We start from the raw sequence: 23,576 nt of genomic DNA on the forward strand, positions 1-23,576 counted from the left end.
TTTCAGTGTAAGTCTTGGTGTCTGGTGCGAATGGCTCGGACTGCATATTTCTTTCAACTCTACAATGTCCAGTGTGTGTTTTTTCGCTCCTATCTCTCAGCAAGCGTACTCTAAACCTCACATATACACGTCAGCATTTGTGTTTTCACATGTAATTACTGTGAATCAACTCTTTGTGCATGGTTGAAGTCATAAAACAAGAGAGAAAGAACATCGTTATGCTAGTGGGGCACCTCACTAAAACGCTCCAGTGACAGAAAATGAAAAGCTGTAATTCCTCCGGTGAAGTGGAGTCTGACTTGTCGGAGTAAAGCACTTCCTATCCTTTTGTTCGGATCTCAAAGGGAATTATGGGGGGAGAGAGTTAGATATGGCTGTTAATAAGACCACCGAGCCCTGACCAGATGAACGTCTAAGTGATTTAGACCATGACAGTTGTATTAAAGGAAAAAAAGCACATTACTTTAAACAGGGTATTCATATTTTGGATCAAAAGAAAACATGAAGATATTGAGATTTTTCTTGGAGGAATAAGAGTTTCTTTCATAAGTATGGAGTCAAATAAAGATCAAAAAGATTTTGAGCAGTTGTATTTCATGTTTTGTGTGCATGTAATAAAATGTGTCCCCACACATATTTTGTGCTCACAGATAAGATTTGCAAATGTGTAAAAAGTTCTGTAGAAACTATTTGTGTATGTGTGCTTAAAATTTGTGCCACAATATTTTCCGTGTAAAGATTTTACAAAGTCCAAGTCACGGACAGACAAATTTCCTTTCTGCATGTACGAACCTGGAGTTACACATTGCGAGCTGTGCCTCAGCTAACCAGCCAATCAGCTCGCCTCCATGTTGTTCACTCCAATCCAATCAGAGGAAGCTAAACTGTCCAATCAGGGCGCAACTGATTCTAGCGTTCACTTAGAGTAACAGCTAACAGCAAGAGCTAAGTTAGCCTTGTAGCTAGCGGTGTTACTGGCTGACTGTGTCCGGTTTCGAGGCTCTTAGCACGGGGTCTGGTAGTGGTCACTTTCCCGACTGGCACATGAGCTCAGATAACAGTGAGTACAGAATTTTCAGGCCCGGGGCGGAGAGACTTAATTGGGAATGATGGTGTAGTTGCGCTGATTCTAGCGTTGGCGTTCATTGAGGCCTACAGAAAGTAGGGAGACATGACAGTGAAATTATTAATTGTCAGACTTTGTACCGTTAGACTCTGCTAATTATTTGTAATCATTATTTTACAAGCTCTTTTTTGCCCGTTATTTGTCTCTACACATAAGAATGTGGAGTTTGCTCAAAGAAATGGCTTGTCTTGTCGAATGAGGATGCACCACTTCCTGCTTCTGCATCCGTTTTTTTTCCCAGAGGTATCAGTTGTTGAAGGACACGCATTTTTTGCAGAATGGTGCCAGCAGCTCTCGTATTGATAAGCAAAGACTAAGCAAAGTGCTGGGTGAAGCAGAGGCTGGGCTGGCGTGGTGGGGAGGGTGGTGTGCATGGAGATCAATGGGCTAATAAAACAAATCAATGGAATGAAACCACAGAAAAAAGTGAAGTCATTAATTTGCAGAGACAGGATGATCCCACCAACCACATGCATTGATTAGAAATGAGGTCTGTGGAGAACCTTCAGGGGGTATCATATTAGTGCAGGGAAACAATGGCCGAGGAGGAGGGGGGGGGTCACTTTCCTCTGAGGGTTTGCTGCTGTACTGATGCAGGAGAATAGGTTAACTGGTGGATCAATGGCCTCTTCAGCATAACTTGCAGAAGACAGCGGCTCTGTTTGCTCTCCGATGCACCGTCAACACAATATGTGCAGGTGTGATGTTTTCTCTCTGCTTATGAGTGTGCTCACATTGATTTCTCCCCCCTCTTCTACAAACCAAGTGTACTCAAGCATGATTATGATATTGAATACATCATAGAGTACAAAGAGGTCTGCAAATAAGGTCAGAGGTGAGGGCTAATGTTCCATTTTTATCAATATAATTATTGTTAATCATGATTTGTAATCAATAAAATCGGGCGCAGTCATATACACTGAGGCTGATTACAGAGTGTGAGGGTGGTGTTGGAGTCTCGTTGGCAGTTTCAATGACTGATTTTATATGGGAGGTGAAAACAAGCACACTAAACAGGTTGTGATATTTGTACAAAACAATCTAACCCCAAGATTTCAACAATTTTACCTTCTTTGAATCTTATTTGTCGGACAATATTTTGCATCATCACCAACCTTTTTATTTTTTTATCTCCAAAGCCGAAGTTCTCCGCCGGTCAGGGTTCATCCGATCTGCAGACACAGCATCGCTTTTCTGCAGCCATTTTGAGAGGGGGGGAGGAGAGGGGGGGGGGGGGAGAAAAGCAGGTGATGTGAGATTGACGACTTAAATACTTCATCAATCAATGCTGCAGCCAATGTGTTGTTTGGTGATTGGTGGAGAATTCAGGCAATCCATCTTTCCTACCGGCAACTGGCATTCAAGATTCTCCTCAGGTTCTCCATGCAATGCCTTTATTTCTTTATTTCCAGGGTTAACCTATGCTTCACATATTTGTGTGTGTGTGTGTATGTTGGGGTGGGGGTGGGGGGGTCCACTTTAACCCTTCACCTGTGATTAGAGTCTGTTTGACATGTATGCTGCAGCACAGGCTGCTACACACACAAGTAGACATTCAATACATTCACTACCACTCCTCACGCGGAGAAGAAATCATACCACAGAAATGTAAAGGCATTAGTACAATCACTGTTATTACATGCAAACAAATTATAATCAAAAGTAGCCTTGTAAGCCAATATTATATCTTGCATTTCATCTAGTTGGTTTTGGGAAATGGTAAATGGACTGTCCTTATAGCTCGTTTCTAGTCGTCAGACCACTCAAAGCGCTTACAGGTCACATTCACACATTCACACACTGATGGCAAAGGCCTAAGTGCCAATCTCCAATCAGTATCTATTGAAATTCATACCCGTTGGCTGTTCCTTCAGGAGCAATTCAGGGTTCAGTGTCTTGCCCAAGGATACTTAGACATGAGACTGTAGCTGTCAGGGATCAAACCCCCGACCTTCTGATTGAGAGACGAACGACTCACAGCCACCACAGACACTCTGCTGGTTTGATTCACACACTAAGCCCAAAATGTTGAGCCCAAAAGCTACTTTCTGAAGCAAAATCAGTCCCTGTCACTATGGAGTAGCTTTATATGAGGAGAGATAGAGGAACTTGACTAAACCATTGTTTTCAAGCTGCATCTTAGAACGCTTGAGAAGAGCAGATGACAAACAAATGTTACTTTACAGCACACAGGTCAAAGTTGGAGAAGTCCTTCCAGCGCAAAATTTAAGCTACATTTTCTTGTGGAAGGTAGTGGTGGGAAAAACATCACCTCCAACATGTTTATCTCCTTCTGCAGAGCCAACCAGGGAGGGTCTGACACTGCTCTGCTCTACATCATAATCCGTTTTCATAAAGTAGTCCCAACATATGACTCTTAAAGGTTAAAGGGGGCATATTTTAGCACTGCAATCAATTTTATATTATTCTAATGTGTTTTTGAATCACGGTAAAGTTTCTTTTGTTTTAAAAATTGTAAACATATTTTAAATGTATTATTTTTCGGAGCCTCTCCTTCCTCCTGAAACGAAACAAGCCATTTTACCATTCAAAGGTGGTAAGCCACGATTGGCTGACAGTATTTGGAGTGACCGCGTAGCCCCTTCCAGGTGTGTGATCCCACGTGGGGGAACGGCCTAACTGCACTGTCACACCAAAGTTGTAGAAAACATGGCTGCTCTAGGATCAGTTATTCAGGAGGTATCGGGATGGTAAGTTGAAATCTTGACGACTTGACTACAAGCTCGTGCAAGAAGGCAGCCTGAGGTGAGTGACGGTGAATGGTGATTTCAGCGAAAGCAAGGTCCTACGTACAAACCTGCAGCTGTTCTGAACGGCCCATTTCAGAGGCAACCTTTTTAAACATGTTATTCTGGAAAAACACGGAATTATGCAGCTTTCACTGTGAACAACAAACACCCACAAATGTGAAACCCATGCAAAATATGAAAATGTCCATTTAAAAGATACGGCCCCTTTAAGTCAGGCATTATTTTATATTTTTCCTATTGTCATAAGACTCTTTGAAAAGGTCAAAACCAACAGTGTGATTGCCCTAGCTGCACATACACATGTGGTAGCAGGTGGTGCATTTGTGCTGGTTAAATGGCATAAATACATCAAAGTGTAAGCACAAAACATCATTATCATCAATATAATTATATATGTGTGTTATCGTAGCAGTTAATGTGAAAATTACCACTCTTTTTAATTAACCCATATAGAACGGAAGCATCATGCAGTGTTGCTTCAAACATTACAATTTCTCTCCGTCCTCCTCTCACTGTCTCCACCTTCATGTGGTTATAGTAATGCTGAAGCCCCTGGGTTTAGCTTAATTAAAATACATCCTTTTTGTGCTCCCCTCGGAGTCCGCTGATAGAATAACTATGCAACGGGGTTAGCTGCATTTAGCTCCTTGAGGAGTTAGCCAATGTTGTGTCAGGCAGCCACTCACAGCTAAATCAACAGAACGCTGCAAAGAAGGGAGGAGAGGGAGAGAGGGAGAGAAACAGTGAAGGACTAACATAGGAGAAAAAAAAATGTCGGGGGGAGGGTGGGGGGATCCCACATCGTGTAAACCCCTAGCTTTTTACACTGAGCACCGTTTTCATGCTAAGCTCCGAGCTTGAACTGAAATCCTCTCACTTATCCTCAAATCCAAGATGAAATACTGTCAGATGTACTGTGATCCGGGGAATCTGTTGGGAGACTGACAGGCAGGGCAGAGAGACGTATGAGTGACTGATACTGAGAGACTCAAGTGTGTGTGTGTGTGTGTGTGTGAGTGCATGTGGTGGAGGAGGAGTAGAGAAGATACCGTGAGGGGAGGAGATTGAATACAATGATTTGTCAGAAGCATGGTGAGTGACTCATGTCAGTTTGATGCAGCGTGACCAAGGACGAGAGGGAGGATAAATCATGTGCATCAATCTGTACTGTCCTTTTGATTTTATGTATTATAGTTTACACTCTTTCATCTTATGAACTTTATCAATTTTATGTTTAATATCTGTACTAATTCAGTAACTTCCTCTTGTTTGATTCTACAAAAGATTTCTGTAAATGGAAACAATTAGCATTTTATTTCTTGTAGTTTAGGGAGCCGTGTATGTTCAGTGGCCACATGTTTTATGTCGGGGTACTAGTTTGTGATATTTGCGGGGTGTGTACGTCCCTCATCTCTGAATAGCTCTAAGGCAGAGGCAAGAAAATGGAGTCCTGGCATTTTGTTTTGCATCAGTGCTCCTCTTTATTAGAGAGGAACAGAATGGGCATAGAATAATAATTGGAAAATTGTAAGCTTGCTTTCATTATAATTAGCGAGATCGCAGGATGCAATAATCCAATTATTTTACTTAAAAGCAAGTTTCCTCATCCCTCCGCAATGTGTTGCAGGATGTGTAACCTCATCCCACATGGACAAACTCACTTCAGCCCCCTCCGCACATGTAAACACCAGCATGCTTGAGTGTGCTCAGACAGCTGAACATACACTGACATATGAACACCATTTAGGGCCACCAGACGTGCACATAAACACACGCACACACGTACACTTCAACAACATACAAATAATTGAGTAAGATTTGCTGGTACATTAAGTTTAATGTGTTTGACATTCGGCGGGGGGAAATGGTAGGCATAAGGTGAAGTAGCCGCGCCGCTTCTTTCTTCAATCAGGGCACTGCAGGGCTTCAGTTTACAACCAAAACGCAAAGCGAGGCCCGTCAGAGCTAATTAGCGCTGTTGCAAATGGATGCAGGTCATGGCTCTCAGCGGATTGGCCCACACAGGGGTCACCAAAGGTCAAACCTGCAGTATGGAATGATATAAACAATCATCTATGGACCACAAACCAATCAATCCCTTTTAACACTATCCTCTTCCTGGTTGGCTGCTCTCAGAGGTCAGAGGTCAGTGCACAAAAAGACAACTGAGCCTGTGGGTCTTGGAGTGGGAAGCAAATACTACTGATTATCTATTCATTTATCTTTTAGCAATCAATACACCTGCAAAATATCAGAGGTGTCTACATTGAATCTTTGATCTGATCTGTTTAAGTTTCTGTCTTTGCATCATTATTTATTCATTTTAACTTCATTCATTCATTTATTAATCAGTGTTTGTAGCTTCTTTCTTATATTCACATTGCAAAATAAAGCATTAGTACTCAGAAGGTTGACTACATGTGCTGTTCATTCAGGAATTGTATATTAAATAGGAATAAAATACAGTCTTTTTGTGTAGTTTCAGTCATATTTAAGCGTTTGTTTTCCTGCACACTGAATGAAACCACTTCAACATCAACATGAAGTTCCGCAATTAGCCGAGCAGAGAGAAAGGACAGAAAGACTGAGAGACAGGGGGAGAGGAGGAGGGGGTGGGGGGGAGATGGAAACCAACGCTTGAGGAATTGAATTACCGGAGCTTTTTCTCATTATCATTTAGCCGTCTTTTATGGCCCACCAGTAAGAGATGATGTTCCCATGACCCCGCACAATACACAGACATATTATTCAATCCTGCCTCGATGAAATTCCTGCAAATAAAACCTTTGTGCTGGGCAACAGCTAATTATTTGACAGATTGGCCCCCTTCTGGCTCAGGTTACAGTGTGGAGTGGACATGTTTTAGTCCCCCCCTCCTCCCCCCGTCACCCAAACCACCAGCACTCACCCTCTCTCCCCTAGCCCCAGTGCAAAGAGGGGCCACTTTGACAAAATCCCAGAGGGCCTCATTCTTTTCAGGAGATTATATATTTCAGCCCTCCTCCTCCTCCTCACCCTTCCTCCTCTTCCAACCATCTATCCATCCAAAATCAGGGGAGCGTGGTGTGTGTGTGTGTACAGGGGGGGTCTGTGTGTCAGTGACAGCAGTCATTTCATAGTTTAAAGGGTGTTCTCAAGCAGAAATATTTAATCTTCCCACGAAAATAAAGTTGGATGTTGCGGAGAGAGAGAACGACAGGGGGAGAGGGAGGGAGACAGAAAAAACAAACTATGTCAAATATGTGTTCTGTTAATCTGTATTTATATTACTTTGAAGGACTACTCTATACATGCAGTGTATTTTAAAGTGACACCAAATTAGAGAGTAGGGAACATTAGTGGATTATAGTTTTTGGGTGGGCATGCCTTTGGCTCTGATTCAGTCCACTAATAACAAGAGTTTGTCATTAGTGTTCGGACATGGACCACCAAGATAAATGCCAACACATGTTTGAATTATCTGGAGAGTAATGGCGTTTTCCTTCAGCCCTTTCCCTCCCCGTAAAGATCCCTTGTTGACTCGACTCTGCCGACATTTTGAGTTATCAGCTCAGGTTTAATCTCTCTCTCGCTTATTTTGCAGCCATGCAGAAGGTATCATTCATGAAGAAGTAGGTGTTAAAATAAACTATAGTTGAAGCAATGTAAAGAAACTTGACTTGGAAACAATGAGGTTCAACTAATGTGCTTTTAAAGCTTTGGAGTGAACTGAAGTTATATATATATATATATATAACTTCAGTTATATGTGTATATGTTGTTTCTTTTCAATTTTTTGATTATCTATGATTTGGAGCATTTGGGCTCTTGTTTTCTTTCAGATATTTAACCTTTTCATTTATTAAATAAAAAATTATTACTTTTTAAAAATTATTATTTAATACATTTTTTATTTTAAAAAATTACATTTTTTGAATCTAAAATGTTTAACTTACATTTTTTATTGTTATTTTCTAAAGGATTAAATTAATTACTGCATTCATTTGGTCTCTTTTTTTCCTGATCAATCAATATTTAAAATATGTATAAAATGTTTAACAATTTTGTTTAATTTAATTTTTTTTAGTTTAATTAAATTTTTTAAATCTAATTAATTACATTCTTTAACAATTATGGAGCGATGCCTTCGAGCCAGTTCAGGCAGGCACCTCGAGCTGCACTGATTCCACACATGCGTCACTCTCCACAGTCACCTGACAAACACTTCCTCTCAATTTGGCTACAAGATTTCCGGTCTCTCTCTCTCTCTCTGTTCTGCCATTGCCATCGCTGACCTGCACCAGTACTATGCTCTTACTTTCAGCCCCACCATCACCCCAGCATCCAGCAGGCTAGGGGGGGTTTAATACATTTCGTCATCACTCCTCAAATTTCTGCATGTAAAATAAATCTGAGAGGAGTGATGAGGTCGTAGTCCAGACGCCAAACACAAGCTGTGTTCTGCAGCTGCAATAAACATTTCAAACTATTACAAACGTGAGTAGTCTGCCTGAAATACTTTCTCTTTTTTGGCCCTGAGTCTGACTGAGAAAGTGCTAAACAGACACTAAAAGTCACCGATGATTATTATAACACTGGCACCCACTGGGTGTAAAACCACAGAGTTTGGCTTACAACCCCAGAGAAGTAAAAAAAAAAAAAAAGGGAACTGCTGCTACTTTGCTTTGGGCCGTTTCTGATGCAATCCTGTTGGCAATTGCCACAGCTGAATATTTGAATAAGGAATTTACATCATATAATGAAACAAGAAGTGGAAGTTGGATTGTGATTCACTGCAAAAGAAATGAACGGAAAAATGTGTGCCATGCACGGCATCTATTATCACGACCAGTGAGAATCAGTTGCACTTTTGTTTCCTTGAAAAACGTTTACAGGAATGCTTCAGGGGCACGTTGAAAACAGCTTTGAGAATATATGGCGTCTCCATTTAAACCATTTATTTCAAGTTGTTTTTCTATCAAATGTGCATAAATCTATTTTATACGTAGCATTTTGTGGCCTATCTAAGCCACTTACGGCAATCCAGCAAGTTAGCATATTGCTGTCTAATCTCTGATCTCTTTGGGTTTAGAAAACTCCACCACTCATTTCCAACTACTTTAGACAAAAGACCCAAGAACTAGTTGCTAATTCTCCACCTTCACATCCCCATTCTCCACCTTCTCTGTGCCTGCAGCCGTGAGTTGCTTGCCCAGCTCCGGTTGCATGTCTGGGATGTTCGACTACTGTGTTCACCTGGCATGAACCCAAGCGAGCGGAGCCTGGAGTATTCATTGCTCAACCTGGGTGAAGGTCATAGAACGCAGCCCCTCTCCCTGCTCCGCTCCCCAATGAGCAAACATATGGTCACGGAGCACCTTGAACATGTTTGGGTGACCACAACTACTTGGCCTGAGCTGCCTCTGCAGAAGAGACAGAGGCGCTGAAGGAGGTTTAGGCTAACCTTGCTAAAGCAGAACAAGGATAAGGAGAGAGAACGAGGCTGCAAACCGCAGAGATCATCACTCACTAGTTGCACGCACACAGGAAAACCCACGTGAACGTGCTGTGAAAATCTGCAGACCTCTTCTCTTGTTTCTGTTGATATAAATGTGTGTAATCATAAGGTACAATATCATCACCCCGTTGTTCAAACAGCCAAACCTCGTCTAATCGCTTCCATGTTTCCTCAGTGTTAAGCTCATTAGTGGGTGACCTAAAGGCATGTAGGAAAAAAAGACAAAAAAAATCTTTGGATAATGGATGCTTGCTGTTTTGAGACAGTAAAAATAAACAGGTCTGCGGCTTTGATAATGAATATGCTGTAAACATCAGCCCAGAGTGTGAGTTTATCACAAACGTCCAGCTAATAACCCCACTGGTGTGTACGTGCGTGCATTCTCATACGTTACGTGTACGAGCATGCCGCGTTTGAGCCAGTGTGTCATTGTGTGTGTTTGTCTCTGGGCCGGCCGAGGGACGAAGGTGATGCCGGAGCTGAGGGCTCGCTGTGAGACTTTGTGAATGGGACGTGAGAGAGTCTCTGGTGTCTGAGTGTCTGGCCCAGGTGGAGACTGGAAGGCCGACTTCATTAGCCTTAAAGAGGAAACAAAGGAAGATGCATCGTAAAAAAGTGCCATCCCTCATCTGCGAGGCCACCGCCTGACACATTAGGAATCTGTATGCTCAATTAACCACTGGCAGGCTCATTTTTCCTCTCCCTCTCTCCCTCTCTCTCTCTTTCCCTCGCTCTTGATCAAACAGAGCAATCACACCGGATTGAATCAAGACTTAATACAGAGCATGTTTATGAAGTTAGCAAGTTGTTTAATTTGCAGAAAGTTGCTGTACAATCTTACATGAGGTTTTTTTGTGCATGGAAGTTATGTACAAATTTGTCAGTGTGTGGTTTTTGCAGAAGATTTGATAATGTATCCCGTCCTGATTAAACAAAGCAAAGATTGGTTGCACAGAAAATGCTTTGAAAACTTTTAAATTCCACCACTGTCTCCATTTTCCGTTACAGGAGGAAGAAGATAATCAGACGGACAGGAGGACAAGAAACCACGTAACAAAGTCCAATTTCCACGTGAGTTCTATTATTAGAGCTTTCACTAAAATGTGGTTGGTAAATTACACAGGGATATTTTACTATTAATGAGATCACTTCTTGCTAATGCTCGCTTGCAGCAAACTAATAGTTGTCATATTTTTAATCCAATCCATTCTGCTTCCTTTTTATAAGCTGGAGCCTACACTACCCACAATGCAACCCTGCTACTAGTTGGGCTAGTGATTTAGGTGTTATGCTAGCAGCAGCTAATATAGCCTTAAAGTTATAATCTCGAAGATCTCAGTTTGGTTCTCTTTGGCGCCACCTATGGCGATAAACGTTAATTGCGGGAGCACACTTCCCAGATATCCTGACAGTGTTGCATGTGTGACGTCCACGGTCGGCTCCGGTTGTAACTCTTGATTTTCCTCTCTGACGCTCGCTTTCCTTTTTTGCCTTCATCTGAGCGTCGAATTTGTTTCTTTTTCTTTGTATTTTCACTTATTTTTGAAGTTGCATCTGTAGTCATTGAGCTTTTCTTTGCAGTGTTAATTTCGTTAACGAAAATAATGAAAACGATGCTCGTCAACGATCTATTTTCCATGACAAGACGTTGAGCTAAAAATAGATCGTTGATAATAAAAACTCTAGGTTTTGTTTTCGTTAACAAGACGAAACGGGACTAAAATGTTAGTGGTGGGCTGTCAGACATTCAAAATGCATATTTCCCCCTCTGTTGCATCTAATCTGTCTGTGTCAATACAATCAATGCATTCCTGTACCTCAGTAACGGGTATCACAAAGGTGGTTATGAACTTTCTGTGTCACCCAGGCTTCCTACTTCAGGCTCTGTGCACGCTCACAGAAAATGGGGCGTTTTACACGTCGTTTGGCGCTTCTTTAGCTGTTTGCTTCAGTCAGACTGTTTAAATGAGAAGCGATGATGAAAAGTAACCTTTCGATGCTGCGTCTACATCGTTCATTTACTGTATAGATAATCTCCTGAAATTCAAAGTCTTCATTTAATCTCAAGCAAACAGGTAGAAACGAGAAGAGGGAGACTGGAGGGGTGTCATATTTTCTCAAGAGAGAAAACGTTTTGACTAAAAGTAATGACTAAAATGTGATGACTTTTTATTTACTAAAACTAAACTTAAGCTATAAAGGTGACTAATCAGCATTTTTGTCTGAAGACTAAGACTAAATCTAAAATAGCTGCCAAAATTAACACTGTTTCTTTGTTTGTTTGTTCAGCCATAGTAGATTACTGTTTACTTGTAACACTTGCAGAGACCGGAAAAGCAGCCGCTTAGTTCCGCCTACCCTCTCTGGCAGACCAACCACTGCTGGCTGATGGAAAGTCTCCACCTACACCCAGTCTGTAATACTGCAAATGCAAAGGCTTTCATCAGTGGGCCATAGGCTCAATCATCATTGTGTTTCCTCATTCGGCGATAGATGGTGACTTAACAGACATTTATTTACATGAAGATCTTCGAGATTATTACTTTAAGTAACACGCCTGCAACCAAAATGCACAGCTCACTTTGTTTGCTAACTCCACAACCTAGGATATCTTTAGTTTTTTTTTCAAGTGACATCATTTGAGGCAATTTTAAAAATCCTGAATACATGCTGTTGTAGTACCCAAGATGAATAAAATCCAACTCCTCTAGAACAAGTGCTGATATGATATATGATATTTGTCATATAGTGTATATGAAAGTTTTGCATAACCTCTGCCTTATATGGATCATGATCTTGACCCCACTCTTTCATTGATGTAAACCGACACCTGAATTTGCACATAAGCACAAATAAGATCAGCACACCAACACATCAACACGCACCTCCCCCAACATTTTGTCTCTTTGTAGCAACCTGAGAATCCTTATCTTCCCATGATCCTCCTGTGAAAAATGACGAGGTGCATTAAGGACCTGACTGAGGTGAGGTTTAAGGTAGTGTGTGTGTCTGTGTGTTGGGGGCGGTGGGGGTGGGGTGGGGTCACCCTTATACACATCAGTCTTTGATTAAAGAGGTGAACTATAGGCGCTCTTTAAAATCACAAGGGTCACGGCTTAGGAGGCCTCCATCCAACACTTCGCCACACTTCACAGGGCCAACTTCTTTTTATCGGACCCGCCCCTCTCTCTCTTTCTCTCTCTTCTGTCCGCCTTACCTCTCTCTCTCTTCTGCTGCTCCTTTGAGGTCTATCAGAGAGATGAAAAATGGCGTGCAGCTGGCCGAGTACTTCCTTCCCCTTGTCAGGTCAACAGTTCACTGTGCTGATAGAGACCCTCACACCTCCATTAATAAGAGCCCCCCCCTGCACTCACACAGGTCGCTTTGCTGCATCGCTGGACGCCCATCACTCCTGCCTTTGTCTGGATTTCCTTCCATCATTACAATCCTCCATCACTGCATAAATCATTGATTATGTTGGTGATGACTGATGGCAGCTAAAGTCAAAGTGAATCCATAATCTATGTAATCATGAGCCTAAAAATAAAAAGATGTTACTTTGAAATGTCTGTTTGTTCAATTTGTAATTTGTGTAAAAGTTGTGCTGAAGCCGTCCTCCTGGTCCGTCTTAAAGACCAGCTCCAGGCATGTTACAAGACGTATAAAATGCTCTTGAAATAATAAATTGTGTCTGACATGTTTTTTCTGCAAAAAACGTTTAATCACCTTGTAAAATCCTCCCAAGGCATTTCCTCCTTCTCCCTAATTAAAAATTCACAAATCTGCGTAGTCCCCGCCCACTATGTACTACGTTTCTCTTTCGTAAAATTGCAGTTAAAAACAAAACATGTCTATGCCATCTTTAGTGGCGACTTGTTCAAACTTAGCTAGCTTGAAATGTAGTAATTAGTAGCAGTAACGTTAGCAGTCAGTAGGGAGTTTGCAAAATTACAGCTGGCTCGTGCATCGCCGAAGTGGTCGCCATAGTTTGCACATCATGATATGCATAGCGTCACCCCGTCCGTTAACAGGATTGGCTCCTTAGGTTTGTGACGTCTCAAACCTGCCAATCTGAAAACGTGTTGTTCAGCCTGTCCTTGGTACACTGCAGTTAGAAAGCAGACAGGCACAGCCGTGGAGAAACTGCTTATGTTGTCCCTGATATGTCTTGTAGCACATGAAGAACACCACATGGAGATGTTTACAATGTTAAACACTTGATTTTCAGTGGAGGGGGGCTTTAAAGCACTAGTAAATATGGTTATCAAAAATGTATTATTAAAAAAAACATGTCTTACAACATGCCCAAGACTTAAATAAAAACAGGAACATGTGAAAACATTACTCTGCCCTGTGTTTGGCTTTTGGGTGGGCTGTTGACATCAGTTACTCAGTTCCTCACTTTGGTGAAACTACTTCAGTTGTTTTGGCAAAAAATAAAAGAATACAACACAGCCTCCAGTGGCTGCTGATGGGACTTTTCAATGACTAAAGTAAAACATGTTTCCAATATAACGTTAAGACGTCCTACTCATAACGAACTTTTTAAAGTCTGCTTTTTCACCAGTGTAAAGCAGAACAGATCGACAGTAGAGGCCAGCCTGGTCAGATTTAGAGTGCGCTCAAAAAGAGGTGCTAATCATAATGCTGAGCTGGCCTTGTTGAGCTGCTAATTACCTCCATTATGAAGATGCAGAGTGCCTGATCAGAGGCGCCCCAGTGTATACGTGTGTCTCTCTGTGTGTGTGTGTATGTGTAAACGTGTGTGTGTGTGTGTGTACGTGTGTCTACTGGCCTGTGCCGATTAAGAGGAGGATTAGCCGTCCATCCTGTGGAAGGAGGCAACCAGGGGGTACAAGGAGAGAAGAGAGGGGGGAGTGGTGTTGGTGGGGGGAGGGAGGGTGTCCCCCTCCTGGAGACGAGCCCTGACCTTCTCATTTCATCCTCATTAGTATCTCATGTCAACAGAGCAGCCACTCCTTAATCATCTGCTATCATCCCAGGCCTGCACACACACATATGCACACAAACATACACACACACACAAATAAAGACACAGATAAACACAAACATGCAAGCAGGGCTACTTTTACAGACATGCCCAGACATGCCCAGTGTATTAATCTTTATTTACATGTGTGTGTATCATAAAGATTTCACATTAGCTAAATGATGCAACATTATTTTAAATATTATTTTTTTCCAATTTCATCAAACACATTTTTAGAAAGTAGAAAAAAATTAAAATGTTTCAGCCCTAAAAAAAGTGAAAGAGCAAAAAAATTATATTTTCAAATGAATTTCTAACAAATGCAGTGCTGTATTTGTGTGACTTGGCTTATGGTATCCTGGGGTGGACAGCAGCACGGCGGCGTGGCAGAGGGTGGGCTCGTCTGTCTGTGTCGGCCTCGGTGCCACAGAGGCCCCAGAAGGGTCGGGGGGAGCGGGGGCTCAGGGTGCCAGCACAAATGAGCTCCATTCATTTCCCCACTTCGGCATATGGTGGCCCATTGTCCTCGGCCACAGAGGCAGAAGTGATGCAATTTGTTGGCATGTCCTGTCATTTCACAAACTGCCCATCCCACTGAGGCCCGAGCCGGGCAGAAGACAAGCAAGGGCAGCTTGTTGTTTCACCGCACCGCAACGTGAACCGGACGCAAACATGATGAAGGCATATGTCGTCAGTTGTGCAAATATTTTCGTGAAGAGAATAAGAAAGGCAGAAAAAACAAGATCAATCAGAGTAAATCTGCCAGAAGATTATAATGTACAGTATCTGTGTCAATCCCTGTTGTTTTTAAGATTATAACAAAAGATTATCCTTATTTACAGAATAAGATTTAGTCTGATCTCAGCATTAAGACATGATAGACTCCTTATTTGGTTCATGTTACACAAAGATAACAGCTTTTGCGTAACAACACACAGAAAAAACAACATATTACAGCACTTCAGTTGAACTCAAAACCAACGTAGAAAAAAAACGAAACCTCAGATTTATGAGTGAAAGTGAACTGGGCAGCTCACCCCTGTCCTGTTCCTGGTTTCACTATGCCAAGCGTGAAGCTACTGTCTGACATGAGAGGGGAAGGAGTCTTTTTTAACTTCCTGAAAAAGCAAACTTTTGACATGAACTGCACAATATAAGCAATGCAGCAGCACAAAGAAAGAAAGAAGTGTCTAGACATGACTGCATTTAGGTCAGACGGAGGAAAACATATGATCACAGTCATGCACAAAACGATGGTAGTATATGGTGTTGACAGGCGCGGGGTCAAATGCCACTGAACCCATTCCACACTAACATTTGTGCTCGTGTGTGTGTGTGTGGTACTGCATCCTCGCTTCACGGCGTGGTTTCACTCAATACTGGCCGTGTCAGTTGGAGGTTTTGTGTTCATTGTCTGCACAGCATGCAACCACACCCTGCCCACTCTTGTGTGCACGCCCTCTCGGCGTGTGACGGGAACGTGGGCTCCTGAGAAGAAATCAACAGAGTGGTCCACCTTCAGACAGAAGTCAACCTCACTCCAGCCCGTCTGAAGATTGATGACGATGGTCCTCGTTTCAGTGGGAGTAAGAAACAAGTGGCCCTCAGAGACTCATTACACCTCAGCAAGCGTTGGAGAATGGAGTGACACTGCTCCTGATTACCAGATTCATCATTTGTATTGGTCTGGGTTGCTCTTTGACAAATGTCAGCTGGAGAACTGTACCAAAAATAGAGATGTGGTTTCACGTCGTGTCGTGTAAAAACAGCTGGAGAAAGAAAGATTCTTGCAAAAACACACATGCGACATGCAAAAACAGCCAGATAATCCATCTTCGTCCCCACACAAACATTTAACCAGGCTAGCTGTGGTCCATCTAATACCCCAATCATACATCCGTGACCTCAATCCCGGCCACACTTCCCCCCCTTGTTCTTCAAGCCACCATGCTGCTATAACCAAGATCTTTCTCTGGCCCTATCCTTAACCCCATTTGTACCCTCCACCCCTGTCTACCCCCCAACCTGTCAGAGACCGGCTTCCCATGTCCATCACTGGCTGATGGATGGGGTGGAAGGTCGTCACCCCACTCTCTAGAGTTCACTGATCCCATCAGCCATGCAGACACCTCCAAATCATAGTGGGGGACGTTACTGAAATTATACATTTAGAGAGAGTACCCTGAAACATGGATGTGCTTCTTTGCGAAATTTGATTTTGTAGAGATGTGTCACTGTCAATAACTCATATTTTTACATTTCATTGGCTGACCTGATGTTTCTAAAGCTTTTTTCCAAGAAGGGGGATATTAATAAAGTCACTGTGAAGCTTTTTTACAGGTGTAATAAACATCAAAGATGCTTCACTCCAAGCAGAAACTGCAAGAGATAAGGGTGACAAGATTCAATACCCTTGGTGGAATTCCTTGATGGCACGGTCGACAGAGCACCGTTGCAAACCCTTCAGTAATTCAGCCCCTAAAACATTGTTAAAATTGGGATAAAAAGAAGATGCAGCAGAAGCATATTGTCTTTTGTCCCACATATTTGTCTTCCTTGCCAAATTTTGACCTCTATATTTATATTTGATTGGCTGTCAGGCATTTATGATGCTTTTTCCCAAGGAAACAGTGCAAAAGGGACAATTTAATACAAAGTTAAGCTCTTTTTTAACCGTCTATATTGTGTTTAAAAAAGTTCTCCAGCAATTAAGCTTTAGTCCATAACATTGATTGACAAGATTAAAGCAGATGCAGCAGGACCACACATATTGTCTTTATGTATTCCTCTTTGTTGCAAATATTTGGCACTAATGTGACCAGGAATGCATCTCAGCTGCTGACAGTTCAGTCTGAGTTTATGCTAATAGCAGCTAATGTAGCTGCTAGCCTTACGCTGAGACAGGGAGTAAGCTACAGATGTTTGTAGGCCTGCATCTTTTCAACTTCACACCCACTGATTTATTTACTTTTTACATTTGAGGTCTCAAGCCTTGACCAAAGCTGACTCAAGTGATGTCACTTGAGGCCATTTTACTCGATGCAGCTCCCTCTGAAACTTTAAAGACTTTATATAACTTTTTTTGCTGTGGTACTCTGCAAGACCTTTTAACAGACTTTGATGTGTCAAATTGGTTGTTTTAGTTTACACTAAATCTATTGTTCCACCCATGTCCCCTGGTATTCTGCAGGCGGTGTGCAGAGTGGCAAAGAACAAGCTCCACAAGTAAAGTATTGTGTTGAATTTTCCACTAAAGTGTGGAGATTTATAGCTTTTTCCCGACAACAAGACTTCTTCTTATTAAATTGATATCCGATACTCAGTAGAAAAATAGAAATGATTTGCCGGTAGTGATTTTCCGTAAAAACACAATGAAATTTGATTGCACGCCGGTATAAACTACTGAAGTGTCTCACCCCTGACTGACCTTGAATTGCCTCTTGATGCCCATGGCGCTGTAGGAAGAAGTCGTCATATTGGCTCATTTCACAAATGTCCGGGTAAGAAAAGCTACAGGATACGGTTGGTGTTACAATTGCTGAGTGCTGAGGAACCCATAGAAACCTGGATAGGCCTGCTGCTATTTTTCCAGCTGCAGAGCACACAGAAGCCAAAGGAGGCTGGGTTTTCTCTCACTCATATCATTCAGTCAGTAAGACTGACATGCTATAAACACAGCAGAAAAATAAACAATACACAATAGTGTCAAGCCTCGCAACTGACAGGGGCATAGATCAATGTTATTTCCCGCTTTTGCAAAAATACCTAATTCCCCTTATTTAATCAAGCGCCTCCTTTGCTCGGGGGCCCCTGCAGCTGATTTATGACAGCCGCTGCCTTTATGAGTACCTGTTTCATTTTCTTGTCTCTGCCCTGACACCTAAAGTGATAGGAATTTTATGCTTTTGATAACAATATGAGTTTCACTTTGGCCCAGAATTCATGGCCCTGTCAGCGGGCAATAAATAACAGCAGTGTGGCGAAAACATTCACAAGCTTCCACGACAAAGCATCCACCCAATGGGATGGAGGCAGAGAGGATGGAGCTATGAATAGAAAGAGAGAGAGAGAGAGAGGGCAGCACAGGAGGGGACGTCTATCGGAGGAACGCAGGATCACAGGAAAAGGTCATGTCAGCGAGAGTGGAAGTGCAAAATGTTTTCCGGTGTCGTCTCTTCAGGATTCATAATTGGTGTGCTGTCATATGAGCATTTTGATAATGTCACATGAACATAAATGCCATGTTGTGACACACTATTCTAGTGGTCAGAAATATGTACAGCTGGAGCTCAAACATTTTCATGTCACGGACCCTCAAGAAAAAAATCATTACAGGTCATGGACCCCCATTTGACTTTTATCCAAAGGCCCCAGCTGAGTGGAGATGTCTGTTGCTGGTTTACTTAGGATTTTTTACTGAATGCATTAAGTTAGGGTCGTTGTTTGCCTTCAAATGTTAAAGGTAAAATCGTAAAAAGTTTCATGAACCCCAATTGTCTGTTCCAATTAACAGTTAGGCAACAAAGCCTTGTAGCAACTGTTAGTAATGTTAGAACTGTTAACTTACTTACTTACTCTTCTTGACTATTATGTGTTATTAATTGTAACCCAACCAAAGTAGCACTTTTAACCCAAACCACAGTGTTCCCCTTTCTTTAACAAATAACTTATTTTAAACCCAAAGAGATGACCTTTCCTTCAACCTGTTGTTTTTGTGCCTAAACCAACCCAAACAGGAACCATAGTGTTGGCACATCAAGAAAGGGTATATATTTCTCAGTAGGGATGTGTACCAATTTCTGAAAGGTTAAGGGACACAATCTCTTGTCCTGTTGATACAGACAAGATCCTACTGTTCAATTTAGACAGCCTGATTCTATAAACCAGCAGTTCATTGAAGGTGGTGGAGTCCTTCATTCTATTTTTGGATTCAAATTGACAATTTCTGCATGAGTGATTGGCAGAAAACGTTGAATTTATGTAATATCATTCAGTGATTCTGTGATTTTAAGTCATTGATATCAGCAGCTTGTTTACTATGCCTGGTACACCTTGTCGTCTTGTTGCAGCTGTATTAATTTTGGGGAGATGTTCTGTTTGTGTTTATATATTTATGTCAAAGAAGCTGCTCAAGGAGTGTTTGCTTCCCTCCAGTATTCTGAGGACTGTAATAAACCACACTTGCTGTTACTAATACTAACCACAGAGTAGCCCAATTAACCAGAACTTAACATTTTAAGAATCCTAATTTGGTGAACATGCTGGATTAACCATGCAGTAACACCCCGAGAGGCTTTGAAAGTCTATCGTAAGAACAAGCCCAAATGTCTTACTGCTCTTCCTTCTACCCCTGCTCAGTCCTCTGTAAGCTTGAGATGGTGCCTCTTTCCAATCTGTCAGAGACTGTAAAAAAAGAAATAAACCATATGAAAAATGATCTCCTGAATGGAGCCATAAGGGGTTAGATGGATTCATATCGACACTTCACACATTCCATTGACAAATTGGCCGTTTCTGCGTTGTTGCCAAAAACCTGCAGGTTACCCAGGCGATGACATTAAACCGAGTGAAAACAGCTCTTTACATGTGTTAAAGTCAAACAAAGATGACGCACTGGCCCCGCCGACTATAACTACAGAATAGGAAGTAAAATGTCAAGCATTTCAAAAGCAAGCTGCTGTAAACTGTGGTTATGGAGACTATAACGAATCACTGCCCGACCCCAAAGATCTCTTTGTTCCTGCCCCTCCTGGTCGCCACTGAGTGAATATTATGTGTCTGACTGAAAGGAAGGAGAGAGAGAGATGTTTTTGTGTATCCCTACTTGAGCCCTGTGTGCGTTTGGCACTGAGGCCTCAAAAAGAGCGTGAAGAAAAGAAAAGGCTGGGTCATGACAAGCATTCGGCGTTAAAGGGGTGTGAACTGGCACGGAGTGTTGGCATGGGCACAATGCATGGTGGGATGGCAGCGCTCAGGAGCCTCCTGACACAGACAGAAGCTGCTTGGGGCCGAACCAGCTCCTCAGCAGGGCCACAGAGTAAGATGGGAGGGAGAGCAGATCAGAAGCAGAGGGGAAAATTGAGACAGATTTTCTTGCAGGTGTTGAGATAATAGAGCAACAAATGATCTAATTGTTGGAGCATTTTCAGGAGAACCGAGTGGGGGAAGGGATCAGATGGGTTGGGGTGGAGGTTCAGAGATCACAGAGTAGCAGGATTTGAATTACAAAGGCTTACAAGTTGACATATGCAAACCTGAAAACCATGACAGACACAGGAAGTCTTTCATATGTGCAACTCTGACTGCACCTTCCTCTGTGTGAAGAGGGGGACAACACTCTGGACATTCACGCAGTAAGCTTGGAATAAGCTCAGTTTGAATGTATTTAATATTAGCCAATAAAGTAGCTTTGTCGGCAAACTCCAGGTCTGTCAGTCAGCCCACCGAGATAATATCAAAACAGCTGCAATGTTTTAGGGAGACTGATTCTTCTCATGTTGGTTGTCTTGTCTTTTCTATAGCATCGTACGGTGGCCCATAAGGGCAATCATGCTGCAATGGCCCAAACTGTTTCCATTAGAAACATTGCATCATTTCCTGTATTTGCAGCTTGTTTCTTCTAATGGAAATTGTTTGGCCGTTGCAGCGCGATCGCCCTCATTAGCCACCATAGCACCACAAGTTTCACTTACCCAATGAAATATCTCAACATCTTCTCACTGAATTGGCATAACAATTCTACAGACATTAATTTTCCAAGACAATTAATCATACTGGCTTATTCTTCAAAGGCTAGTATGAGGTTTAATCAATATATGATTCCCCAACTTTCAATTATTACCATCCTAAGGTCTAAATATCAGTTTGTCCAGTATTTGGTTCATGACAAAATATCTGCAAACTCATCACATTCCAATCAGCCTTGTGTTCAGTGCTAACCAGCAAATGTTGAGCATGCTAACACACTAAAAGAGGATGGTGAACTTGTTCGCACTGACATTGTGAGTAAATGTCTGTTAAGTCTCTATCTTGGTTTGCCCAATGAGTCACAATGGTGACTGAGCCTATGGCTCACTGATGAAAGTATTTTATGATCAGTATTTCTGGTCAGTGCAAACTGGGTATCGTCAACATTCCATTGCACACTTCTGCTTCCAAGAAGCAGTAGTGTACAAATTTCCCCAGTCTATAAAAACAAAAAGTCAAATTCAGCAGTGTGTACACTGTTTGTGTCTCTGTTAAAGTGGGGTCCAATATACACCTGCAATTACTGCTGATCGTCATAGGTGTCGCCAGCTGAGATATTTGTGATTTCTACTTTGAAGATATTACCTCGCAGATTTTCATTTAAATAAATGTCTGTTAAGTCACTATCTATCGCCGAATGAGGTAACACAATGGGGATTGGCCCGCTGATGAAAGCCTTTGCTTTTGCAGTATTACAGACTGGGTGTCTGGTGCAACTTTCGCGGAAAAATTCACAAGCAAATTCGTGCCCACAGATCTGAATACACTGTCCAGTATCCATTACGCACGCACGTGAGCCTGCAGCCGTGGGATCCAGCTGCAACAATTAGTAAATAAACATTTACAGCCGACCTTTCTTTGACGGTCAGCACACAGAACTTCAATAAACATAAGATCCTGTCCGATCCTGAAGACGGAGTGTCTGGAGTTTTAAATAACTCATGAGTTACGCATCTGCGCCTCGTGCATAAATGTTAAGTTTCGTTTCTGCTCAAAAACAGCCAATACGTTAACAATTGACCATGGAAACTTCAAATGAAGGCAAACATTCTAGAAGAGGAAAGTGACCGTCAGCGAGGAAAATCAAGAGTTACAACCGTTACAAAGGGAGCCAACCATAGACATCTGGATATCTGGGACGTGTACTCCTGCGACTGCCGTTTATCGCCATAAGGTGCCACCAGATAAAATGAAACTGAGATCTTCGAGATTATTACTTACTAAGTACAGCCCAGAGCTGCTAGCATGTCTATAGTCTATGAGTCCTACAATGTATTCAAAGCAAACTGACCTTATTGTGGTCAATGTTGATCTTTAGTACGTGCAATAAATTTGATATGCAGTGATGTAACTACTTTATGGTAGAGGAGGATTAAATAAGAAAAATAATAAGGAAATAATACATGTGCAGTAATATTAATGTTTTCCATTCATATTTTATTCTATCAGACAGACATTTATTTCTCACCAACGGAGGTCAAACCGCATCGTCACATCACTCTCTATTCAAAGCTAACATATGCATCGCAGTGTTTTAGTACACGGCCTACTGTATTACATTACAGGTGCAGACCTGTAACACGGAAACACATTTACACACATCCTAATCAGCAAGCTCCACTTTAAATGATTCAGAGACACGACTCGGCCCTATCCATATTCTCTGGTGAGAGCAGCCAGGATATATTTGGAACATCACACTTTTAAGAGCGTGAGCTTCAACTCCCCTGGGTCATTTTCTGCTCTGGTCTTAATTGAGAGTGTTCTGGAAAAATCATTACTATATTAATGATTTAACACAAAGTAACTACCTGCTTTTTTCCAGGAGGAAAGGGAGATTTGCTTCCAATCAATACCCATGCACGCTCATTATAAGGGGGGTAAAGTTATAGTAATTAGGCAGACACCAATAACTTTTTAATGATCTTTGTTTTTAATTGCATATTATCGGCCTGCACAGTCTGTGTGTTTATACCCAAATATAAGATAATGGTGAGGGGAGAAGTAGATTAAAGAGAGGAGGCACCTGCAAGGTTTTTCACCTCAACAACAACAGCCCTGATAGTTTGGAGCATGCACGGAGGAGGAGAAGATGAATGGGAGCATCTTTTCTTTTGTGCAGTTTCCCAGTAATGTGCCTGATGTGCGTGTTGTGAAATAACACTTCCCTTCCCGCTGTCTATTAGGGTGAGGAAGTGAAAGGATGGTCACAAAAAATGGCGTGAGGAAGTTTCAGAGGATTTGAACCATTAATATACCAGTCATGTGAGATTACAACCTAATACGTTTTTTTAATAAATGAAAACCTCACAGGTAAAGAGAAAGTCCTCAGCAGTGCACAACATCTGTCAATTTCACCTTGTTTCAACTGGTTTGTGTGCTTGTATTAGCTGGAAAGGTACTTTTTTCCACTGAGAAAAAAACAAACAATAAAATATGAATGAA

At 41.9% G+C, this 23,576-nt stretch overlaps 1 long non-coding RNA gene across 2 annotated transcripts in view; it reads left to right on the forward strand.

Moving 5' to 3' along the window:
• Positions 1-12,993, forward strand: part of LOC138583594 (uncharacterized) — a 61,568-nt gene extending 48,575 nt beyond the window's left edge. For both annotated transcript variants that reach the window (XR_011305429.1, XR_011305428.1), the window contains 3 exons: positions 10,403-10,465; positions 12,307-12,378; positions 12,773-12,993. This is a non-coding gene — a long non-coding RNA (uncharacterized lncRNA). The remainder of the gene's footprint in view (positions 1-10,402; positions 10,466-12,306; positions 12,379-12,772) is intronic.
• Positions 12,994-23,576: the final 10,583 nt, after the last annotated feature.

The sequence above is a fragment of the Semicossyphus pulcher genome, unplaced genomic scaffold, assembly GCF_022749685.1.
Source record: "Semicossyphus pulcher isolate SPU_LCO1_2020_fin unplaced genomic scaffold, fSemPul1.0.p SCAF_9, whole genome shotgun sequence".
Lineage (NCBI taxonomy): Eukaryota > Metazoa > Chordata > Actinopteri > Labriformes > Labridae > Semicossyphus > Semicossyphus pulcher.